We start from the raw sequence: 13,759 nt of genomic DNA on the forward strand, positions 1-13,759 counted from the left end.
ATACAACTAATAAATACATAAATCTAAATGTACTGTATTTATGGTATCTGATACCAAATCAACATATTGTCAACGATGCGCAATCCACCTATTTGAATCAGCCAAACCGATATTCGATATCAGTATTGGTGCATGTTGTACAAATATACCTTTTACTGTGTTCCATATTCTGTCAGGTTTTCATCTAGGAAATGGCTAACATGACAAAGAAGAAGGTAGAGGCACAAATCATTAAATATACAATCTGACAGATGAATTATCAGAGTCATAAAAATAATTTATTGAAACCACAAAAATATATACAAACAGCCTAGATATCAATCAAAAATACTTTAAAAATAGCAATATACAGCTTAACATGACAACAGAGACCACAGACCATATAGAACAGAAATGGTGATAAAGAGAGGCAGCCCAACAAAAACCTGGACTAAATACAGGATGGGATTTTCTCACAACCACTTTTCCGCAAGTGCAACCGTCCAACCATGTCACTAAACCTTTAAGGTCAAGGGTCAACACCTAAACTATGGACTCATTTACTTACCAACCCACTTCAGGAGAGTGGCACACAACCACACTTATTGCCGTGGCAACGGGCAAAGACAACGCAGCATAAATCATAAGAAATGGCACAAGTGATGTGTTTACTGATAGCAATCAGTTCAAGCAAGATATTACATAAAGCCGTGGGATAATCACCAGCGTTATGGACGGAGTAATGAGTGCAGTTATAATCTGCTACCTGTATTTAGCCTGCTTCAAGGCCTCTGAATCGCCACCCATACATCAGATTTTCTAGCTACTCAAATAGGTCTGGTGTTGTTCTAATAATAATTAAGCCTTTATTAGTCCCACAATGGGGAAATTATTTAACCCATCCCGGAGGAGCAGTGGGATGCAATGAAGTATTAGGTGTCTTGCTCAAGGACACCTTGTTGCCGGTAGAGGGGTTTGAACCACCAACCTTGTGGTTAACAATAAAACCAGTAGGAAATTTAATATCCAATCACGGATTTGTAGGCAAGATTAAGAATGTAAACTGTGCAAGAGCAACAAAGATGGCAACAAGCATGGCGAGATGAGCTAAAGCTTGCAACAACCAATTACGATTTTACAAACTATTGAAATCAGCATTTCTTCCATCAATATGACAAACACCAGTCATTCTGCAAATTTCCCCGCTGTGGGACTAATAAAGGATTATTTTATTTTACCAACTAAACTGCTCTTAGCAACCACTACTGCAGCTTCAGTATCAACTAAAAATGACTGTGGAGGCAAACCAGCTTCATTACATGAAATCGGAACCTAAATTTCTCTGATGTTAGTTCAGAGGTTTCTGAAGCTGGATATTTTACTGATCCATGACACCAAATCTCAGAGATTTTGCGCTACTTAGGGGCTAGAATTGCACTTGGCCCTCACATCATCCATCAAATGCTTGTTGGGGAGATATCACGAGGTGATTAAGAACATGTCAGCAAAGGGAATCTGAATCAGAGCCGGAAAAAAAAAAGTAAAACGCAACTTACCAATTTGGGCGAGGAAGGGCAGAAAGTAAAAGGCAGGAAGGAGCACCTCCCGCTGCGCCTAGAAAAAGACAGCAAAAAGTCAGCAACATTCACACTCAAAGCAAACATCAAACATCATCAAACACACAGAATGAGACACTTTGATCTTGCTGGCTCCACAGGAAGCCAGCATCTTTAGAAAATCCTCCAAATGTAAATTAATTTACTACAGAAAGAGATCCCGAGGCACTGGTGTGCAAACTGAACAGCAGACATCAGAGGGTTAAAACCCAAACTCTGCGGCTCAGCCCACAGAGACAGTACAGCCCTGCTGAGTTTATCTTAACTCCGAGCCATGCATGTTGGTCCACCCCCCCCCACCACCAACAGCCAAACTAACTTGCGTGACGGAATTTCACATTACTCCTGAGTCAGTCTGCAAACACGAGGGGAATCTGTCTGGTGTCTCAGCTGATCATTACTGGCATCGGGAAAAACTGTTTGTCTACAGCAGGCCTGGTTTCCAGCAGAGGCCTTTTTGTGAGCGCTAAATTGGATGAGAATTCAGTTGTTCTGCTGCCTCTTAGGTAACACCATCTCGTAGTGTTGCATTTCATGATAAGTATTGCACCAAAGGGTTTTTATAGCCATGAACAAAGGACTACATAGAGATACTTCATTTGGGATATTCTGCATGGCCATCCCTGGGCTCAGGGTTCTAAATCTCTGTTTAATATGGCCGATTTGTCGTTTATTATCCAGAACAGGTTCATTTGTGATATTCAGGAGATTAGGACCAAACTGTTTCTCATGCATAGAGAAAAAAGGTCTGTTTGTATAAGGAGTAAACAAAAGTTACGAATGTATTGTATCATAAAGAATAACTATAATGCAGAACTTTCTGTGAAGTATAAGTAACAAAAGACAAAGATCCCTATGTGCACAGTTACGCTCAGGAACATTAGCCTTCGCCCCAGACACCGGTAGGTTTAATTCCCCTCCAGAGGAGAACAGACTTTGTTTGTTGTGTGAGCTCGGGGAAATTAATAATGAGTAGCACTTTTTGTTTTACTATCCTATCTACGAGGACATAAGTAGTACTCTTTATTAAAATGACTTCCATTTATGTTGATTTCTTTTGGCTGGATGACTACGAAATACTTGAGTTGTGCTTCAGGAAAGGAACCTTCTTTGTACCAGATTGTATTTGCCAGGCCTGGGAGAGAAGGAAGGATGTTTGGTTTAAGATCGAGCGCTGAATTAACCTGTAAATTTGTAATTGAATATCACTTTATGAGTTGTGTGTCCACTGCAGCTGTACTTTTGATGTCTTATAAATCCATGACTATTGGGCATGTTATAACATGACATGAAATAAAGATATCTATCTAGAGTACGAAACAGAAATTACCATTTGGGCCAGCAGGATGGCACGCTAAGCATAGTTAGCACACATCTTCCCATTTATTGGAGGGTGGTAACCAATATTACACCTATATTCATTTTTTTATAGGTCACTTTGGGGCAGTCAGAAAAGGTGTAAACATTTCCTTATCCACAAGCATTAGCATTCATTTGGATTACAAAATGGAAACCTTCATTGGTGCAGCTTTAATACTCCTTTCCCTTCTGTTTCCAACTACCTTAGTTCAATGCTTTTATTTCTACATTCAACTGTTGGTGCCTTTTGTTCATGATATGTAATGTGGCTTTGCCAAGCACTGCTGTAACACTTGCAAGATGGAGTTTTCTTACCTTTTTTACTCATCTGCTTTCTACTTGGTCTGGCAAAAGGTTCTGCAGTGGATCCCATGTGATATAAATACTTCCTAGTTCAATCATATTTGAAGATTAAGTGGGGAGATTTAAGTAAATTGTAAACCAGGAGTTTCCAAAGTCTGAGACTCTGGACGTCCCCTCAGACAATTCTTGGAAAAATAATTGATTTGAGGGTCAGAATTGTTTTAGTTACTAATATTTATTTTGCTAAATTGTCTGTTTCTCTTTGTATAGTGAGCTCACTTCACGGGTGGTTTATTCCACTCAAATTAGCCACCAGGAGAAGTTGTATCTGTATAAACGGTGTATACAGATAGGAAGTATTTATATCACATGGGATCCACTGCAGAACCTTTTGTCCCTGAACATGGTGGTACAAGACATGACATACAAGAGCTGCAATATGCGTTTATGCCAAAATGGGATTTCAGAAACAGTCCGGCAACTAGGATTATCAGAAGGAAAGTGCTGTTTTAACCCATTTGTAAGTGTTTTCAGTTTCTTTTAAGAGTTAGTTTTCTTTTTGAGTAGAACTTGGACGAGCCATTTAAAAATGTTTGTTCTCTAGTGACCTTCACATTAAAAATCTAAACAGAAAGTAACTTGGGGTACCATTTCATTACTGACAGATTGTCAGAAATCCATCAGAAGAAGAAGAAAAAGAAGAGCTAATCTTTGCCTGAGGCTCCTCACTCAAGTGTATTCCAACATGACAGACAACTAAGTGCTGTGGAGGAGAAATCCACCTCCAGTCAGTGGAACCACTCATTGAGTCCCATGTAGATTTTTTACAATGTCAATGCATGCATCATACTGATAAGTTAGTTGATATAGAAATATCTAATACAATGCAATTGAAGAAAGCATTTGACCTATTACTACACTCAAAATGTTTGTTTGCTTTTATTGTATATCGTATATTGTTGGTAGTTATGTGGTTTAGGATGGGACTTGCCAACCTGCAGCTTTACATGACTCCTCTTTTCACATCCTCATATTTATTTTGAATTTAATTTTGAATTAAATTTTTCAACATGTATATAAATAAAATAACGAGAGCAAAAATCTTGAGTTAATTGGACAAGCCATACACCTTGTTGAGGACCAGTTTATTAGTAAATAAATTTAAATATTTTCATTATATTCATGTGTGCAGGGAGAAGTCCCCAGGCTTGGCCAGAGACCACAGTGAGCATGCTCTATCTTTGGGACCAAAAACTCCGAAGTATAAGAAACTTTTTTGGGGATATGTATCCAGTGAGCAACTTTGATTGGAATGAATGCGGTGCCATCTTCCAACGCAGTATCCAGTCCTCTTCTCACATCCACGGTCAGCAATTATTTCACATCATAACAGGTAAGCAAACATATGAGCATGAGAACAAAACAGCCTGTTGGAAGATGTGCTAGACTTCACTGTCACATTTCAGAAATTTAGCTACATGCAAGTTGAAAAAAAAATACTCGTGAAATGTATTGCCAATGCTTTTTATAAGCTTTTAAAAGTTTTCTGGTTGATTCATGATATGGCTGTGAAAATGATACATTGTTGGATGTTACTGTCTGACTGGTTGGCCACACCTGCTTTGAGATGATCATCAAGAGCTGCTACATCACTTTTTACACAACAGAATTTTACGTAATGTTGTTACGCTTTTAAGTAACATTGCGCAAGTTATTTATTTGTTTAAATTTGTTTTTAATTGTTTTATTTTGTGATGTTTATTTACAGTAGTAACATTCTTACTTTACGTTAATGCGTTATTATTTTTCTCACAAACCATGTTCTTTTAGTCTTAACCAGGTAGTTTTGTTGCCTTAACCTAAACAAACGTTTCACACCTTAATCACGGGTACTTGTGCGTACGAGGGTCATATGAAATGTACTCATGTAATATTCTTTGGGGATCAGAAACATCATTATTTAAAGTGACCCGTTGTTTGAAGAAGTGTAGAATTCCCAAAAAAATTCTGGCCTCTGGGTTGTACACAAAACAGGAACATAATGATATTTAAAAGGCAAAAAAAAAAAAGGGAGGAAACGGCTTAAACAAGAAGCGGCAACAGATCAGAGCAGAGTTACCGAGAAAACAGCATCACTTCACGTCACATCACCTCCAGCGGGATTCCAGCTGAGGAACGCCCGGCATGTCGTCTAAACATCCTTCAGGTCACGGTCAGGTGTGAGCTTATCCTCTGCTGACTGACATGCTTGTCTTTGCCCTGTCAGTGTAGAATAGCTGGTGAATGTGAGAGCAGGACTCCGTGTCTCTCTCTCCTATACCTCTCCTTCACACCGAGAGACACGCCGCGTGCCTCGGTCCCTCCAACCTGCCTGGAGGTCCTATAATCTTTTTACAATGTGTTGAAACAGAGCAATAAATCTGTTAGCTTACAATCTAATTTCCCTGGCCTTTTCCAGAAATCCTCATAAACTTTTGGCGCCCCCATTAACGGCCCTATTGAATCAGAGCGCTTAATCTGCTTCCAGGTGAGGGGTCAGAAAATGAATGCTTTGAGATCCATCACGCTGACGGGAGCAGAGAAAACTGGGCGAGGGAGAGCGCTGGGGAAAAGGGCAGCATCTCTTCCTCATAGGTCAATAGCAGCCAAGAGAGTCAGTCATTCACTTTTTCCCTCAGCGCCGCTCTCATTTTCCATTTAATATGGACATCCAATTAATGTGAGCACGTCTGGGGCGGCTCGGATCCCCGTGAATTATGGCCCATCATCCCCCCCAGTTATGGCGAGAGGAGAGGATAGGAGAGGAGAGGATATGGGGAAAGGATACACAGATAGGAGGAGTGGTAAGGAATGTTATCAAGGATAGAAGTGGAAAGGAACAGAGGAAATGATGAAACTAAACAAGGGGAGGAAAGTAAAAGAGCAAAGAAAAAGAATAAGGAGAGGGGAAATAAGGAAAGGAGAGATTGAATAAGGAGAAACAATTAAAAGAATAGAGGAGAGGAAATGATGGAGAAGTGAAAAACTTCTAGAAGAAACAAGATGAAAAAAGAAAAGTGAATGGGGGGGGGGGGGGAAACGAGGAGAGGAGACAAGAGGAGAGCCTTTCCAGAATTAGAGATAATCGATTGGTTGTTCGGAGGAACGGCTGCCACTGATTGGCTGCTAGGAGGAAGAGCAAGATTAGATTCCAAAGTGGAGCGACAGACACCTGAGCTGTGTGTGTGTGTGTGTGTGTGTGTGTGTGTGTGTGTGTGTGTGTGTGTGTGTGTGTGTGGTGGGGTTTATTATATGTGTGTGTGTCCAAACAGCATTACACCAGGGCCTTTGATATTAAACCTGGACAGCAGCACCTTATTGTCGCAGCAACACGGATTTATCATTGTACCTCATTATCCAATTAACACCATGTGGACCTGCGGCTAAACACACACACACACACACACACACACACACACACACACACACACACACACACACACACACACACACACACACACACACACACACACACACACACTGGACCTTCTTCTGTGTATGTGGGTTTTAATATGTGGGTTTCAACCAAACTTTTAGCCCTGCTGCCAGCTGCTAATACATTAAACTTTCCCTTTTTGGAAATGCATGACACAGAAACAAGACTCCAGGTCATCAGAAGGCAGTGCTTGACATTAACTTTTTTGCTCAAAAGCCACTGTGGCTAGTGTTTTTCCAAAGTCACTAGCCACTCAACATTTCTATTAGTCACAATTTTTAATGAAATATTACGTTTTATTTGATTTAAGTTGAGTTTACAACCCTTCTGAAAGATAAAAGGCTTGTTCCAGACTCAAAAGAGACCCCTTTCACCTTTTCACTGCTGTACATCCAACAATCGGTGCAGTACATGATCTTTTTGTATGGATCATATACCAGCCATTCTCAACCAGACCTCCACTTTCTTTTCTTTTTGCTTTGTCTCCTCTTTGTTTTCATTTTCATCATCAGGTTTACTCTTCTGTGTTGTCTGCTCTTCGGGTTTTGTTACACCTGTTATTTGCCGCCACATCGTAGCCGAATACATCTCCACAGTACTTCTTGTTCAAATTGTCGGTCACTGCCGCCGAGGGAAATAAGCCAAACACGTATGGACAAATAGTTTATTATTCCATATGCATTTTGAGAAGACTACAATTAATGCACATATACACACACATATATATATATATTATATATCTTTTTTATTTATTTATACATACTTATACGTGTTAATGTCAAGCCCTGTAATTTTAAAGCTTTAGAGCTCTAAACAGTATTTCACTGATTGTATTGACTGTATTCAGGCTCTAACTGAGGCCCTCAAACAAACAACTTCACACACTAAATCCACATATCCGGTCCCCAGAGCAGCTTGGCACGCAGGGCTCAAAGTGTACAGATTGAAACCTTAAGTGGAGAACAGAGAATGAAAAGAAAACAAACTAATAAAGAGCATATCAAAACATGGGTCATCCCTGTATTTCCCCAGATTTGGAAAGCTTTCAAACTAAATGAAAAAAATGTGCTTTTCATTAAATGCTAATATCTGAGAGGAGCTCTGTAGACTATCTCTCTGATTGTGCCTTTGCTCAAAAATAGATTTCTCCCTGATTTTGGATGAGAATGCAAAAGTTATTGCAAGGTTTCAAACAGTATCCCTGTGTAGAGCCCTCAAAGTCCTGATGTCAGATGTTTTATTATTAAAACTCTGAAACATTGGGTCTACTATTTGCGGTTCTCAGAGGCTCAAAGACTGAGAGAAAGAGATGGGAAAGGCTGGAGTCATTCTTAATGCCGGATACCATAGACACACATCTTATCTGATCAACTGAACACCAAATGGATATGTGTTCTAAACAGACTTCTATGAAAAGACAATCCCAAACAAAAAATGAAATGTATCTCTGAAATATGTTACATTTTACACTTTATTCAATGAGAGGCAGACAGGAAATAAGGGAAGAGAAGGGGATGAGTTCCTTGCCGTTGCTGCAATGTGGTATGCATCTTGCATCAGTACTGCCTTGCACAATATTTTCAAGATTTCAGAACATCCAGCTGTAAAAAAAAAAACATCCAGCAGTTTGGAAGCTATTATCCTTGTGGCAAGTAGTGCAAAATATATCTATATATATTAAACCCACAACTGTCACGGTTGAAATTCTGAATGTAAGTGCTCAGCTGGAAACTGCTTTAAAGGTATGACCCCTTTACAGCCCAAATGATCCAAAATATGCGTGCACATGTTGGCAGCAGAAGTTTGGCCCCAGCCATCCAGACCAGTTAGCAAGCTTTTAGCATTGATTTAAACTGCAACAACATTTCTGGTGGTTGTATGGTGGTTGTAATTCAGCAGACTCAATTTCTAAAGGATCACGACCGTTTCAGAGCAAAGGGTGACCGTGTTAACTGGTGACTTTCAGCTAAATGCTTCCTTGGTTGCTCATAGCAACTGTGTTTTAACAGCTGCAGTCACTATGAACAACCACAGACGCAAGTACAATGTATTCTACCCACTAACTAATAGTGCAGAGATCTGAAAGTTGGTCCCCATTTGTCGAAATACATTTGTTTTGGTTGCATTCGCGATATTTGGTAGTTAATGCCCTTTCATAGCTTGACAAGCTATCGCATTCTGGCATACTTTTGCCAAACTGCATTTTTACATCAGTATTGTTTACAAAATATAAAAGGTTCAATACGCCTGGTGATATTCTATATTTTCCTTTTTATCAGAAAATCCTATGAAAAGCAAAAAGGCAATAACAATGAAGTAATCATTAACAAGCACTGTTTGTAGCCAAAGCCTGAAACTTAAAAACGTAAACTTTATTTCGTCATTTACGAGAAAAGCTTATTCCATTGTTAAAAAAATATTAAAATCACTCTGAGCCACAGCGCTGCACTGAGTGACAAGTTCCTTCATTGTGGTGAACATGTGCACTGTAGTTTAGTCTTACTCGATCTACTATACGTGTTTAAAAAACTCACCAGAGGATTTAATGTGTATTAATCTACGGTTGAAAATAGTCCCAAACAAAAACACCATTTACTCCTGTTTGAGTAACCTTTGCTTTAAACTACAGTTCCCAGTAAGGGAATTATTAAGCCTTTTTATTAACATAATTTTCTTAACAGCAGCAACAATTTAAAAACCTTTCTGTGCTTTATTTAAACTGTCAGCCCAACATCTCAGTAGAGCTTGTCGGGTCATGTCCACACCATAAATGACAGAATGGCGTGGATCCAGGTCAACCTGCAGGGTACGAGATGTAGTTCAGCAATGTGAGATAACCGTGGTCGTAAATCTGAATGTTCATAAGCGGTCTCTTCACTGACCTCCCCCTTCTTGCTTTGGGTTTTCTCCCACAGATTGAAAAACATACAGGTTTGGTTGGCTTGTGACTCTGAACTGCCCTTAGGTGTGAACGTGAGTGTGAATGGTTGTCTCTCTGTGGATGTGTCAGCACTGTGATGAACTGGCGACCCTGTCCTCTCGCCAAACGTCTGTTAGGATTGGCCTCAGCCTCCAAAGGATAAGCTCATTGATTAAGGTCATGGATAAGTTGGATTTTTATTTAGACTTAACTGCTTTGGAGAGCTGCGTTCAGGATGTTTCAAAGCCATCTGAGCTTGTATTTCTTTGCCTCATTAGACAATATATTTTAAAGCTGTTTCCCTCTCATAGCTGTAATCCCTAAAACAACTGCAGATATTCAAGGGACCAAAACACTGTAAAAAATTGTTTTGTTTTTTTTGTCTTTTAGTGAAGTTGTCTAATGTTCATCGCAAGCAAAGGTTACGTGATAAAAGGCAGGCCAGCTATGAGTCATGTCGATACATTAAATACATTTAAAGTTTTGATTGCTACTCTAGAAAAGGTGATTAAAAAGAAAAAGGAAAGATATATAAATCACATTAAAAACAAGTTTTTCTGTGCATTAGGATTGCTTGAGAAATCTGGCCTTGGAGGAAGCTCGATGGGACTACAGTTAAGACTGTTGAGTGTGTGTGTGTGTGTGTGTGTGTGTGTGTGTGTGTGTGTGTGTGTGTGTGTGTGTGTGTGTGTGTGTGTGTGTGTGTGTGTGTGTGTGTGTGTGTGTGTGTGTGTGTTGACAGTGTGTGTCTGCACGGCATCGTAGCAGTGTTTTTAAAGGCCTAATGTTTCCTGACATCTCACAGTTTAAGTATCATAGAGGCAGAATGATCGCCCCTGGCTAGCAGGAAAGAGACTGCCTGGGGCCTTTCGCTCTGGGCAAGAGTGTGTGTGCGAGAGTGTGTACGTCAGTTTTTGTGTGTGTGTGTGTGTGTGTGTGTGTGTGTGTGTGTGTGTGTGTGTGTGTGTGTGTGTGTGTGTGTGTGTGTGTGTGTGTGTGTGTGTGTGTGTGTGTGTGTGTGTGTGTGTGGTGAAACAGCCTTTCAACATGCAATATTCTCTGTGTCATCAGCTTGAACAGCTAAACAGGGTGTTCAAGGGAGACAGGAGGAGGGAAGGTAAAAAAAAGAGAGAGACAGAGGAGAGACGGAAATAGAAAGAGAAAGCTTTCACGGCCAACACACAGCGTTACAGTGCCGGACTCCTCTTTTAATGAAGGAGGAAATGAAGACGAGGGACGAAGGAAGAAAAAGAAAGACGATAAAACCCTTGTGTTAAGTCGACTCTTATTATCTCATTATACTTCCCTCTCTTGTCCCCTAACACTGTCTTTCTCCCTGTGTGTGTGTGTGTGTGTGTGTGTGTGTGTGTGTGTGTGTGTGTGTGTGTGTGTGTGTGTGTGTGTGTGTGTGTGTGTGTGTGTGTGTGTGTGTGTGTGTGTGTGTGTGTGTGTGTGTGTGTGTGCGCGTGTGTGTGTGTGTGTGTGCCTGCATAGTGTGTGCTGCGATCTCCATTAGTGGGGACGCCAACAGAAAGAGAGTTGCAGTGTTAAAAACTCGGTTTATTGTCGATCCTGAAATAATCAAGAGGATTTATAATATTCCGTGCTAAATTATTCAAGTGTTTTAGGGCTCAGAAGTTTGAGCAAATCGCTGCTTATTTCTGCCTTTCTTCCCGTTTTAAGTGCAGGAGGCAGAGTGGTAACGATGTTCACAGCCGGGCCTGAAGCGAGCTTCTGTAGGCCACGACTTGAGGTCTGATCTCCTCTTATTAGTACTCCTATACTCCTAAGTTCCTAAAGGGTCAAGATCAGCTCCTATAAACAGGCAAGTAACAGCAGACCGAAGTGTTACTCTACAGATAATCACAAAGCAATAAGTGCTAAAAAATAAGGCTCTTTTGTGCACTAAATGTCAATGTAGGTAAAAGCTGACAGTGTGGCTAATAGAAGCACAAAGCGATACCTTACAGATGTGTTATTAGGACAAAGCTGCAGTGGTTTTTGGCCTGTAGCTGCCCAGCGTGCCACAGAGTGAGAGGCAAAGGGAGGGTCGGGGCACAGTGGTGTATAATGGTGTCTAGTGTGAGTCCACACAACAGATGAAGTCATTTCACACTCGTCTGTGGATGAAATGAGAGCCCGGCGATACCATCTCCCCTCGCGCCCGCTCTCTGCCAGCAGAGCTTTTGATCTTCGCCGAGCGGCGCTGAAATGATCTTCTGTCCGAGTTTTTTTTCTTTTTTTTTTCTACAGCGAATCAGTGCCGGACAATTCTCTCCCTCTGTCTCCATTTTCTGTCTCGTTCTGAAAAAGAAGCCGAGCCAAAGAGTTCAAAGCTGGAGCCCAGATGAGATGAGCGCCACTCGCGAGGAATTACATTAGCGCCTGACTGTACCCGTGTGTCGGCACGCAATACATCAGAAAGAGAAGGGAATATTATTCATGTCTTGAAGATGACCATATAAAAAGGGCTCGGAGAGGGTTACTGCAACACCTAAATTACTGTGGCATTAACCCGCATCCTCGTCCACTGGACTGGGATCAGGTGGAGCAAAAAACTAATCTTTGCTGGTGATCAGAGACCACATTAACATACAAGAGCAGAAGTACATCTGTTTCCAATGTACAACAGAAACAGAAGACAGTTAAATAAAAAGGCACCAGAGAAGGTTTAATAAAGTTACATTTACTGTGTCTGCATCAGCATATCTGTAATACATTTGATTCTGCATTTGGCATGATCAGCTGAACGTGACCAACCGAAACTCCTTCAGCAGCTGCTGGAGTGTTTCTTCAGTCAGATAACAGTCAGTGACTGTACAGATGTTAGCATCAGCTAGCTAGCCATATGTGTCGTTGCATCAGTGTTTGTTGGGCAGTATGTGGAGTGTGCATTTGTGTGACACCTCAAACTCTGATTGATCTCTGAACTCTACCAGGAACTTTGTCATTTTGTTTCAAACCCTTCTCCTTTCTTTCTTGTCGCCGCCAATTTCATTAATTGGAGTCATAACTTGGAGGTTTTGTTGAAACATTATTAACTCTGCCTCAATTCGGACCGCACAGGGAAAACGGTGGTTGTTCGCATTCACTTGTATTTTTGCATTGACTTCAGGTGTATCACGCTCCCTGACATAGTATCTGCTTTTAAGTAAATTTGGCAACTCTATAGCATGGAGTCATTATTCACAGTGTGTTTCTGGCCACCCGATAAATGTGAGTCCAAAATTCAATTCGCTTTTAGCTCTGTTTTGGTCTACACCTACAACTCCTGGGGTATACGTGTCTTTAGCTGCTAAATGCTCCACTATGTTCACTAGCTAGCCACTAACTGTGTCTGTCTGCTGTTTTCTGCTGAGCAAAGCAGGTAACACACAGTGGGATTTAAATAAGACTAAGGTCTAACTGTCATTGTGCGGCAACATTTCTATTGATATTAGGATATTAGTTATGATAAGATGAAGCCACATGGCTAATAATAAGTCTAACCTGGCAAACTGCTGAAAGAAAGTGAGTAAACCCAATATTTTCCCTGATGTCTTATTGCAGGAAAAGTGTGTGAAGTCAGTCTGTAAATAAATGTTAAGACAGTTTGGACTTTAACTTATCCATCCCCTGTTTTTTGTTATCACAGTTGGGTTAACCTGAACGTTTGTTTAAAACCTGTACGATCATCAGATCAGATTTGTTGCACTTTCTTTTCTAGCAATGTCGTCCATTCTCAGATCTGTGATTGAAATGATGACCAAAACTCAAACCGAAGAACACAAACCTTAATCAACCATATTCTCATTAAATTTCGAGGTTAGTGAGTCAATGTAAAGTTCTAACGCGGCGGAAGAAAAGGGGAAATTACCCAACACACACACACACACACACACACTTCCTGCGTTTGCGTGGAGTGAAAGCAACATGCAGGGAGGGAGAGTTGAGCCATGAATCATGACTATTATCATTAGGTTAAGCACCAACCAACCCCAAAGGCAGTGAAAGCCTCTGTGGAGAAAACGGCACTCTAAATGAGCCTGATTATGATTATTGTCCTCCAAATGAGAGTGATTAGTATTGATGTCTAAATGAGCGCTGAGGTTATTATTGCCCTGATTA

Source organism: Anoplopoma fimbria, chromosome 18 (assembly GCF_027596085.1).
Source record: "Anoplopoma fimbria isolate UVic2021 breed Golden Eagle Sablefish chromosome 18, Afim_UVic_2022, whole genome shotgun sequence".
NCBI lineage: Eukaryota > Metazoa > Chordata > Actinopteri > Perciformes > Anoplopomatidae > Anoplopoma > Anoplopoma fimbria.